General features: G+C 41.0%; 1 pseudogene; it reads right to left on the reverse strand.

Moving 5' to 3' along the window:
- Window positions 1-1011: 1011 nt before the first annotated feature.
- LOC125088568 (zinc finger protein 665-like) lies at window positions 1012-11906 on the reverse strand (annotated as a pseudogene).
- Window positions 11907-12198: the final 292 nt, after the last annotated feature.

The raw sequence follows: 12198 nt of genomic DNA on the forward strand, positions 1-12198 counted from the left end.
TATATATTCATAAAATTGTGTGTCGTTTGATTCCATCATGGAAGAAACATTGCTGCAGATGCCTGTCAGCCTCAACAAGCCTGAAGATGTAGTGTTCGCATTTGTTACAAAGCACTGTAAGGAAACAGCATAGACTTGATCTGAGGGGGGAAAAAACACGATTCATTTAGTTTTGAAAAAATAATTTAATTTTATTACTTAAAATATTAGGATGATACATTCTGAGTAAAACAGCATCAGTGTAGTGGTTAAAGGGGAATCCTATACCTGTACAATGCATTTTGGTTGTTTTGATTCAGTTCTCCTGATAACTGCTCTCTTTAGTTTCCCAAAATAAGACTAACTTTTCACTCCTCTTTGGTAGACAAGCACTATTTTCATAAAAGGAAGAGGATGACCTTCATTTCACCATTATTTCTATCCAATAGGCAATCCCTCCCAACCTATCATGAAAATCCATCTTTCAGTCTCAGGGTCTGCTGTTTCCTGCTCCTCTGGCAGAGCAATGGTTTTTGATGATCCCGTGGCCCTCTGTTATACAGACTAATCTGTAGAAGGGATCGGAACATGTTATTATTTACATCACTGTTTTACATATATTCTCTGCTCAACCCATGTACTCCTTCAATTCCACAAAACACTGTATGTTAAAGTTCAGTGTTCCTTCAAGATACATGGATGTGATGATTCCTGTTTAATAAAATAGGCCCTTTTATCTTACTGATCTGTCTCCAGAGACCATCATGGTAACACATGAAAAATGTAATGAAGGTATAACATCAACAAATTCCAAACTTCAGATCAAAAGACATCAATAGTGAGTGATGCAGGGCTTTCAAGGAAATGCAAGTAATATAAGTATTTTTAAAAGGAATGCTACATTCCCAAAGCTCTCCTTGCTCCACTGACACTCATGAGTCTTCAAATGAATTTGACTTTTACTTACTGTGAAGAATTTAACATCTGAGGTTAATCTTGGACTTATACATAGTTCTCCCTACTATAAATTCTCTAATGCATAGTGTATTGTGAGAAATGGTTAAATGATTTATGCCATTTATTACATTTCTAAGGTTCCTCTCCAGCATGAATTCTTTGGTGAATCCTGAGGTCAGACCATTGTCTAAAGGCCTTGCCACATTCAGTACATTTGTATGGCTTCTCTCTAGTATGTGTTCTCTCAGGACCCCAAAGGTGTGAACGTTTGATAAAAGCCTTACCACACACAATACATTTGTGTGGTTTCTCTCCAGGATGTATATTCTGATGTCTTATGAGGCTTGAATATTGCTTAAAGGCTTTGCCACATTCATTACATTTGTAAGGTTTCTCTCCAGTATGAATTCTCTGATGAATTGTAAGGTTTGAATTTTGACTAAAGGCCTTGCCACACACAATACATTTATATGGCTTCTCTCCAGTATGGATGCTCTGATGTCGAGTGAGGCGAGAACACCAGTTAAAGAATTTGCCACACTCACTACATTTGTAAGGTTTCTCTCTTCCATGAATTCTCTGATGAGCCCCCAAGCTTGAGCTTTGAATAAAAGCATTATCACATATACTAGATTCATGTTTCTTTTCGGTATGGATTTTCCGATGTCTAGTAAGGTGTATAAGCTGTATATATGTTTTATCACATTCATTACACTTACAAGGTTTCTCACCAGTATGGTTTTTTTTATGTTTAGTTAGGCTTGACTGGACAGTAAAGGCTTTGCCACACTCATTACGTTGGTGAGGTTTCTCACCGGTATGAATTCTCTAATGTTCCACAAGACTTGAACTTTGGAAAAAAGCCTTACCACATTTATTACATTTGTACGGTTTTTCTCCAAAATGGATTTTCTGATGTTTCATAAGGCTTGAAATGTGGATAAAAGTCTTGGTGCATACAGTACATTTGTGTGGCTTCTCTCCAGGATGTACATTCTGATGCTTGGTGAGGTGTGAGCATTGCTTAAAAGCCTTGCCACACTCATCACATTTATAAGGTTTCTCACCAGTATGAATTCTTTGGTGAATCCTGAGGGTAGACCACTGCCTAAAAACCTTGCCACATTCAGTACATTTGTATAGTTTCTCTCCAGTATGAATTCTCTCGTGATCCCAAAGATAGGAACGTTTGGTAAAAACCTTACCACATTCCTTACATTTTTAAGGTTTCTCTCCAGTATGAATTCTCTCATGACGCCAGAGAGCTGAACATTTGATAAAACCCTTATTACCACATTTATGACATTTGTGTGGTTTTTCCTCAGTATGAATTCTCCAGTAATTTGTAAGGTGGGAATTTTGATTAAAGACTTTGTCACAGATACTACATTTATATGGTTTCTCTCCTGTATGGATTCGCTGATGTCTTGTGAGGTTTAAGAACTGCTTAAAGGCTTTACCACACTCATTACATTTGTAAGGTCTCTGCTCAGAATGAATTCTCTGATGACTAGTAAGGACTGAATGATGGCTAAAAGTCTTTTCACACTCATTACATTTGTATGGTTTTTCTTTAATTTTTGTTTTCTGGTGCTGTGTGAACAATGAAGGATACATAAAAACCCATCCATATTTATTACAGAGGTTGGTTTTGACACCAGGAAGAAATCTTGGAAGTGGCAAAATCGAAGAACAAGTTTTGACAGACTTCTCAACTTGATTACATTCATTAATTTTGTCCTCAGTTTGAAATCTCTGCAGTTCAACCAGATGTGACTGAAAGCTTAACCCAAGGGCGCCTGGGTGGCTCAGTTGGTTAAGCGACTGCCTTCAGCTCAGGTCATGATCCTGGAGTCCCGGGATCGAGTCCCACATCAGGCTCCCAGCTCCACGGGGAGTCTGCTTCTCCCTCTGACCTTCTCCTTGCTCATGCTCTCTCTCACTGTCTCTCTCTTCTCTCAAATAAATAAATAAAATGTTAAAAAAAAAAAAAAAGAAAGCTTAACCCAATTCTATCTTCAAAACATTTCGTATACTTGTTTCTTGTATAGACTATATTATTTTTTATTTTTAACAAATTTTTTACTAATGACTTCCCTTGCTTAAAATACTGATATGTACTTTTTCTTAAAGAAGCATGCTGCTAAAAAAAAAAAAAAAAAAAAAAAAAAAAAAAAGAAGCATGCTGCTTTAAAAGTAAATTAATCCAGGATTTGCTGTCTTGTTTATCTTTTCTACCAGTAAGATTTACAATATCTGTCACAAGTACTCCTTTGGAATTTCTTTCTTCATAGCCACAGTTACTCTCAAAATCAGACATATCTCCCCAAACTTTGCTGAAGTCAAAATCCTCAAGGCCATGGCTTTCATGTCTTCCCAAGACCACTGGCTGGCATAATTCTCTGTTATCAATTTCTTTCTTTGGTAATAATTCCTTGATCATGAATCTAGCAGAGCTATCTGAAAGATAATAATAAACCATAGTCTTCACATTAACTAGAGTTGCAAAATGGATATTACACTAAAAGTAAATATATTGAAGAGATAAAAACTTCCCAGCCAACATCTGCAAATGTTTAAGAATGCAAAGTGAACAGAATAGAATCCTTTTAATAAAAGATGACGTGTATTTCAAATTATTTTAAGGGAAGCCTACTTTCTTTCTCTGTGTGTGGGGTTTTTTTTGTTTTGTTTTGTTTTTGTTTTTGTTTTTTAAAGATTTTTATTTATTTATTTGACAGAGAGAGATCACAAGTAGATGGAGAGGCAGGCAGAGAGAGAGAGAGGGAAGCAGGCTCCCTGCTGAGCAGAGAGCCCGATGCGGGACTCGATCCCAGGACCCTGAGATCATGACCTGAGCCGAAGGCAGCAGCTTAACCCACTGAGCCACCCAGGTGCCCCACTGTGTGTGGTTTTTTGTTTGTTTGTTTGTTTTTAAGAGAAGGGGAGGGGAGGCAGAGGGAAAGATAGACTCAAGCAGGCTCCATACCCAGGATCGATCATCTCAAGAGTCAGACGCTTAGCTGAACCATCTAGGTGCCCTGGAATCTTACTTTCAAACACCGTATGACCAAATCGTTCACACTATGTAAATTTACATAAGTTCTGAAAGTTTTTTTGACCATCACACCAAAACACACACCAATTAGCAGTAGACAAATGTGGGTGTCTCATACTGTAAAGAAACAGATACTGGAGGGACTGGGTGGTACAGTCGGTTAAATGTCTGACTCTTGATTTGGGCTCGGGTTGTGATCTCAGGGTTGTGAGATAAAGCCCCACACTGGGCTCAGCACAGAGACTGCTTGGATTTCTCTCTCCCTCTCCCCCTACTCCCCTTTCTTTCTCTTTAAAATTAAAAAAAAAAAAAGAAACATACAAATGCATATTTACAGTATAATTATTATATGCAAATAAATGCTGAAGCACAGCTATATATGAAGTAATAGATTTGGGGGGGGCAAATAATCCATTTACAAAATTAATGAGGGCGCCTGGCCGGCTCAGTCAGTAGAGCATGTGACTATCAGGGTTGTAAGTTTGAGCTCCATGTTGGGTATAGAGATTACTTAAAAATAAAATCTTAAAATTAATGAATAAGATAAATACATGGAAATTATGAATTGTAAAACTAAAAGCATAATAGGAAAATCAAGAAGAATTTAATACATCTTTGGAATAACAAAATATTCTTAATATCTACTCTAAAGCCCTTTATACGCTGCAGGATAGGCATTTTGGAACATTAACAACTGGTGAATTGCATCATATTCCAAACTAGATGCTAACATCCATAATCTGTAAATGACAAGTTATTAAATGAAATTTTTCAATTACACCAAGATAAGACCAACAGGTAAATAATAAATAACCACAATTACACAAAATTATAGACCGTGGAATTCTAATCTTTTCTCTCTTAATAAGAACAAGAGAAAAGATTTATGTTCCAGAAAATGCACACAAGATAAGAACTGGAAAACATGTTAAGAAAAGTTCCCACCTATTCCCAGCAGTCTAAGTTATACCCTTGTCCACTGGCTTCTGAAATACCAGTTTTCAAATAGTAGAAAGAACTGGGTAAAAGTAACAGTATGAAAATCACTGAGTATCGTAAGTGCATGTCTCCACAAAAACAGCAAGTAAGTTGGCAAAAACTGTCAGGATACTTCAAAACTATCCTTCAAAATAGAGGATAACTTAAGACATTGCCAGAAAAAAAAACCCAAAAACTGAGACTCCCTTGCTAGTCGACCTGCCCAACAAAAAATGGTAAAGGGAGGGTAGGGTATGTGCTATGGTGAGTGCTGTGAAGTGTGTAAGCCTGATGATTCACAGACCTGTACCCTGGGGCAAATAATACATTATATATTAATAAAAATAATTTTTTAAAAAATGGCAAAGGGAATGAATGCCTCAGGCTAAAATGAAGGAAGAGACTAACTTGAATCCACATCAAAAATAAGGAACAGTAATAGATAGTACGTGTGTATAGGGTTACTGTATTACTGTATTTTTGGTTTGTTGCTCCTCTTTTTCCCTATTGATTTAAAAAACAAAACTTATTTTAAATCTACATGGATGGTCCCAATATATAGAGATAAAATTTTATGACAGTAACAAGAGAGGAGGACAGGATATAGAGGAGCCAAGTTTTCATATAGTACCTTGGGAAATTGTGGGAATGTAATATAGCTAATCTAATGAATTTTTTCATTTCCTAGTAGCAGTACTAATAAAACAAAATGTACTTAAAGTAAAAATTTTTATTAGACAGAGGACTATATATATATGTATATATATGTATTTTAAAGGATAACTCATTAAGGAATTACAAATATGAACATATACAAAAGCGAACCCCAAAATATATGAAACATTTACAGACTTGAAGGGAGAAATAAAAGTTGTTCTAGAATAGTATTTGGAGACTTGCAGGCCTCACTTTCAAAAACGGAGAGCACAACTAGACCCAAGTTCAGTAAGGATACAGACGATTTTAGCCCGACTATAAACTGAGTACCAGCGAACACAGAACACTGCACCCAGTAAGAGCAAAATACATTCTTCTCTACCTGCATGTGGAACATTCTCCAGGACAGACCCTGTATCAATCCATGAAGCAAGTCTCAACAAACTGAAAAAGCAAAATCATACAAACTATTTTCTCCAACCACAAAAGAACGGAACTAGGAAGAACTGAAGGAAAACTGGAAAGCTCAAAAATACATGAAAAATTTTAAACAGTCTTAAAATCCCATGGGTCAAAGAGGGTATAACAAAGGAACTTAGAAAATACGTTGAGAGAAAAGAAACAAAACCACAACAGAGCAAAGGTTACAGCATAGTTTTGGTGCGGACATGCTTATAGTCCTGCGGCCTGAAAGCAGTTTTATTGCTGGATCGAGAGCCCTACCCTACTCCCCGGCCAGACACACTTTCTGAAGTGCAGCGAAAGCAGAACTGAAGAAACGGCTGGGGGGCTTGAAGAGGCAGAGAACTCTGGGGCCCCAGATGCTGATGTTTCCCAACCCCAGGAGATGGTCTCCCAAGTATGCAAAATGGGGTAGATCCTGGAAAAGGCCTGGTGCCATGACTGGGGAGTCTTCAGCTCTGACCCGTGTGGAGTGGGAACAAGAATGGGACTGAGGCCAAGGACTTTAATTAAAACCAGCCTCCCACTGCTCCTTAAGGTCAAGGGACCAAAGAAGTCATAGGGGCAGGGGGTTCCGGGCTCACTCAGTCCGTACAGCATACGACTCCTCGTCTCTGGGTTGTAGGTTTGAGCCCCACATTGGGTGAAGAGATTACTTAAAAATAAAATCTTTTAAAAAAAAGAGGTCATAGGGGCGCCTGGGTGGCTCAGTGGGTTGAGCCGCTGCCTTCGGCTCAGGTCATGATCTCAGGGTCCTGGGATTGAGTCCCGCGTCGGGCTCTCTGCTCGGCAGGGAGCCTGCTTCCCTCTCTCTCTCTCTGCCTGCCTCTCTGTCTGCTTGTGATCTCTCTCTGTCAAATCAATAAATAAAAAAATCTAAAAAAAAAAAAAAAAATGAACTCCACTTTAAAAAAAAAAAAAAAGTCATAGGAGCATATAGTAGAGAGCCACAGGTCATGATAAAGATTTTGCTTTGGTCTTTGCATGAGCTAGAGGTTGCAAGGCTACACTTCCACATGTCTGAAGAAAGGAGTGACAAGGGGAAGGGAAGTGAACTTTCCTCCAAGAGCTCACAAGAAGGAAAAAACTCTCCCACTGGGAGAAAGGTCCCCAAACACTATTGATGGTGCGGCCCCCTCTCTGCCCTTCTGAGCTCTTGCCTGTGTTCCCACCCATTTGGCTTTTTCACTGTTTTCACTTTGCTCTCCACAGTCTGGGGCTCTTTCCCTTGCTCCAAAATAAAGGTGTTATTCAGGTCAGGAAGAGGGATTCCTGCTTAGAAGAAGAAAGGAATATGATGTGCTGTGTCTTTTCCAGAATACACATTCCAGCCCTTTGTTCAGCTGACACGAGAGGACGTTGTGGGAGGCCACGGTAAGACTTGAGACGAGAACCAAACCAGGCCCTGACTTGTGCCTCCTTTAAAGGCTGAATAGCCGAACAAAAGGCCTAGGTCGATAAAGTCGAGTAGCACCGAGAAAGGGTCTGTGCTATGTGTTGCGCGCTCGCCTACGTGACATCCCACACGTTCGCTAGTCAGAGACGATTTGGCCGGGGTCAGAAATTCTTGGCTGGTCCTTGCTGTCCTTGCACGGGCTGTAGACTACACCACTGTAAGACTGTGCTGTGCTTGCTTAAACTATGTCTTGAGTGGCCTTGAAGTCAGTACATCTGGCGCTAGAGGGTCTGCTACTGGTGCTTGGGAAATAGATAATGGGAAAGCTTGAAGGATTTTCTGTGCATGTTACAAACTCTTTAGTGATCAGCTAAAAATAGATACTTTCTTATGATTGTTTCTGTTAGCTATATAATGCCTTGCTGCCTTGAATAAAATTGGCACTATTGGACATCCTCCTTGGTGCTCCTCCTGCCCCCATCTTTTTGTCTCTTAATTTCTTTTCACCATCCTCTTACCCTCTCGACCCTGGTCTATTTGTTGCGCCGGCCGCGACAGGACGTTACAGATGTGTCTAGAAAAAATTTTTCATAAAGTTGTTCAGTCTGTCCTTCTGAATGCTTAAGGGAATATTTTTATTTATTTATTTTTTTTTTAATTTTTTTAAAGATTTTTATTTATTTATTTGACAGAGAGAGGAAGACGGACGGAGAGGAAGGCAGAGAGAGAGAGAGAGAGAGGGAAGCAGGCCTCCCGCTGAGCAGAGAGCCCGATGCGGGGCTCGATCCCAGGACTCCGAGATCATGACCCGAGCCGAAGGCAGCGGCTTAACCCACTGAGCCACCCAGGCGCCCCTTAAGGGAATATTTTTAAAACACTGATATCCAGCTCTCTTCCAAGAACTACTGAGTCAAAAGTACTGGGATAAAAGTGGATCCAGAATCAGATGTTTTTTAAAGTTTGTCGTAAGGTTTTGTTCTTACTCAGCTTTTGGAAGTGCCCCTAAGCTAGGGTGGAGTGGGGAGATCATCTGAGGACAGAGGGAGGTGAAAGTCTACATGCTGCCTCATAAACTTTTTCATGTCAGAAGGTACACGGCCTCAATCTCAGGCAGAGCAAGGGCTCCTAAGAGACTCACTGGGGCAGCCCCCGACTTCTGGAGGAATGTTATCCTTACCCAGGGAGACCAGGTTCCAGGTTCCGGTCGTTCTCCACCATCACGTCCCTGTACAAGGCCCTCTGGGCAGGGTCCAGGCACTCCCACTCCTCACGAGAGAATTTGATGGCCACATCCCTGAAGGTCAAGCATTCCTGAAATGAAAAACACATTTCACCAAGGAACCTTGGGGAGCCTTCTCATGTTCACACAAAATGTGAGCAGGAAAGGGATGTCAGGATCCATTCAACTGAAATGAATGTTCAGACATCATTTTGAGCAAGAATAGATAATTGTGAGCAAATTATACATCCCTAATTTTATTCTATCAGTGGATATCAGATCCACTAAAACAGTGAAGACTGCCCATTTTCGTGGAAAATAAAAGAACTATATACATGAAAACTGTCTAGCACAGGGTTGGTTATGTGGACATGGTATATATTGTGTTCTCCACACTAGTGATAGGTCTACACACCTAGAGGATCTAGAGCACAAGAGGTATCTTCAGGTGGGACAAATTATCTGTAAAAATATAAATTACGGGGGCGCCTGGGTGGCTCAGTGGGTTAAGCCTCTGCCTTCGGCCCGGTCATGGTCTCAGAGTCCTGAGATTGAGCCCCACATCGGGCTCTCTGCTCAGCGGGGAGCCCGCTTCTCCTTCTCTCTCTCTCTCTGCCTGCCGCTCTGCCTGCTTATGATCTCTCTCTGTGTGTCAAATAAATAAATAAAATCTTTAAAAATATATATATAAATGACATGTTTTCATTTAAAGTCAGACATTTAATCATTATGGAGTTTATTAGCCAAATGGAGTTTATTCTAACAACAGCAATTCATGAGGAGGAACTTTACTAATGTACGTTAATTTCACAGATTAAGTAAAACACAGGTTGATCACAGCAGATCTTGGAAGAAATACTGGATGATTAAAATTCATGCCGAACAGGACATTTAAAAACCTGTTATTGAGCAAGACCAGTCCACCAGGCATCACAAATTCTAGTAGGTGCTAGAAGGATTTCTGCCACAGGTGAGGCTGAAGCCCGTGGACCAGCCAGGCTCCTGTCAGTCACCACTGATGACTGATGATGATGCCTGAGGCCTGACGGGGTGGGGGGAGACACCCATTCCCATTAGCACTTGTGTCAGGACCTCTATTTGCAAGACATTTTCCCAACCTATGTGAAGAGGAAACTTTACTGAAAGACGGAACAAAGACATGACCAAAGACTGACAAGCGTTAATTCTTACTGGAAAATGTGGTGACATAAAGACCTCATGATTCAGAAATTCAGAGCAATTCAAATACAGAAGAAATGTGGGGCTTAAAAGAAAAAAAAAGTCTCCATGAGGCTGAGGAGAATCACTTTGAAAAGAAAAAATGGAAAGCCTTGCCAAACAACACGTGAACCTGTTAATGTGTGTGTGTTACCTGAAACTTTTCAATGAAATAAATAGCTACAAGATATACATTAAAAAGCCAAATTAAAGAGACAATTTTAAACAAAGAGTACTAAGTGGAACACAGTACTTTGAGATTACGCTATCTGAGGTTTTCCGAGGCAAGATCAGAAAGCAGAGCGCAAGAAAGATTGACGTTTCACTGCAAAACACTGCTAAACTAAGAAAGACACAAGCATGTATATAAAGAATTAAACCACAAAATGTAAGATAGCTCCTAAAAATACATGAAAGGAAAACAGCAAAGTATGAAAAACCATGTTTGAGTCCACAAAAATAATGCAAATTACAAGTTGGTAGAAAATGGAAATACAAGGGATTGTCCTTTTCCCCCCAATTTTCAAAACACAAAGAGATTACAGCACCAAGTTTTGCTTACATTGGCGGGGGAGGGAGTCACACATGTTGTGGGACGGGGTACTTTGCAGCTTCAGGGGACCGCATTGGACAGAATCTGTCCTCGTGTAACTCACCGTCCTCCACCTGGTAATCACAGGTCAAGTTGCCCAACCCAGAGAAGTCCCCTGACGTCTGCAGAGAGAGATCGGGCTGCTCATATGCAGCCACTATGGCATTCTTTATACCAATGAAAGATGGTGAAGGTCCCACATGTCTTCATTAAGAGACTGCCCCCGTGAGGATCAAAGAGCGAGCTGTGTCTCTGTTTATTAACCTGAAAACAACGACTAGACGTGCTGGGTACATTTTTTTTTTAAATTTGCAAAATAAAATGTTACAACAAACTTCATTGAGCGGTTTTTTTCTAAAATTTTATAACAGCGTGTAAATGCATTTTTATAAGGTTTTAACTGCTTCTTGCCACGGAACTGACAACAGTGGTTCCCCACTGAGACATGAACAGTGGAGGGCAGGACAGGGAGGGGTGTCCCCTTCCCATTACATCTTACTGCCTAAGCTGCTGCTTTGTGAGGAGTTTAATCAGTCAGTACATCCATACATACATGAGTCACTCATCCATGTGATACTGAAAATAAGAGAGATACAATACTTAAAAATAATGGTGGAACCAGAATTTGCCCTCTGATGGCAAAGAGAAAGTTCTATGCTCCGCATCTTGGCTACATAACTGCCATTTTTACCTAAAACATCTGCTGCACAAGAGTTGCTACAGGAACACCATGGTCTCTGTGGGATAAATGCGCTGAGAATGATTTTTAAAAACCTCTTACTGTTTGTTATTTAGGTTGATTCCATTTTTAAAGCCAATTATGGATGAAAACATCCTACTGATAATCTATTCCTGAACTTTATTCTAAATCGTTATTCTAAATCGTATTTTAGAACCAGAAACACTATGTGTGGTTCACTTGTTTAGCTTTGAATGCATTATAAAGTCAGGCAGGGCTGATATCCTCTTCTCGTGCTTGTTTTCCAGAATTTTCCAACTATCCATACACATTAATATGTGACTTCCCCATGTAGCTTCTTGGCTCCTGCTCTGACAGCTGACAGCACACACCTGATGTGAAGCCCACCACGATGCAGGATGCGCCCGGGGTGCCCCCTCACAGGCTCCACGTCTCTGGGGGACAAGGAGATGGAATCTGAGTGGAGGGAGACGGACTGAGGGAAGGCCTGGGGGAGTGTGCACAGACACGACTCAGCGGGACACTTCAGGGTCAGAGAAGGTGAGCGAATCCTTCAAGGGCGCAGCAGGAATGAGAGACAGAAAGTCAGCCCAGAATATGACTGTACCTGACAGCCAGCCATTCCGGACTCCTTCCTTTCCTCCTCGTCCACGCTGCTGCTCTCTCAGACAAGATCAGCCTTGAGAATTCAATCCTAGGGGTCAAGAAGCTGCAGTTGAATGCTTAGAATCAACCGACGTCCTTCCTGTACCCCAACAGCACACAGGAAGCCCTCTCCGTGTGGAAACGACAGTCCTCTGCTGCCCACTGCCACAGGAGGGGGCTCAGGGACAGTGACTTCCTCCAGACACCAACCAGCGAGTGTCCCCACCCCTTTCTTCAGAACAGGCTCCTGCCCGGGTGAAGCCCCCCACAACACACGGCAACAGTGGGGGCCTGGGCTGGACCCGACACTCCCCTCCAGGTCACAGACCCGCCCTGA

The sequence above is a fragment of the Lutra lutra genome, chromosome 17, assembly GCF_902655055.1.
Source record: "Lutra lutra chromosome 17, mLutLut1.2, whole genome shotgun sequence".
NCBI classification, from domain to species: Eukaryota; Metazoa; Chordata; class Mammalia; order Carnivora; family Mustelidae; genus Lutra; species Lutra lutra.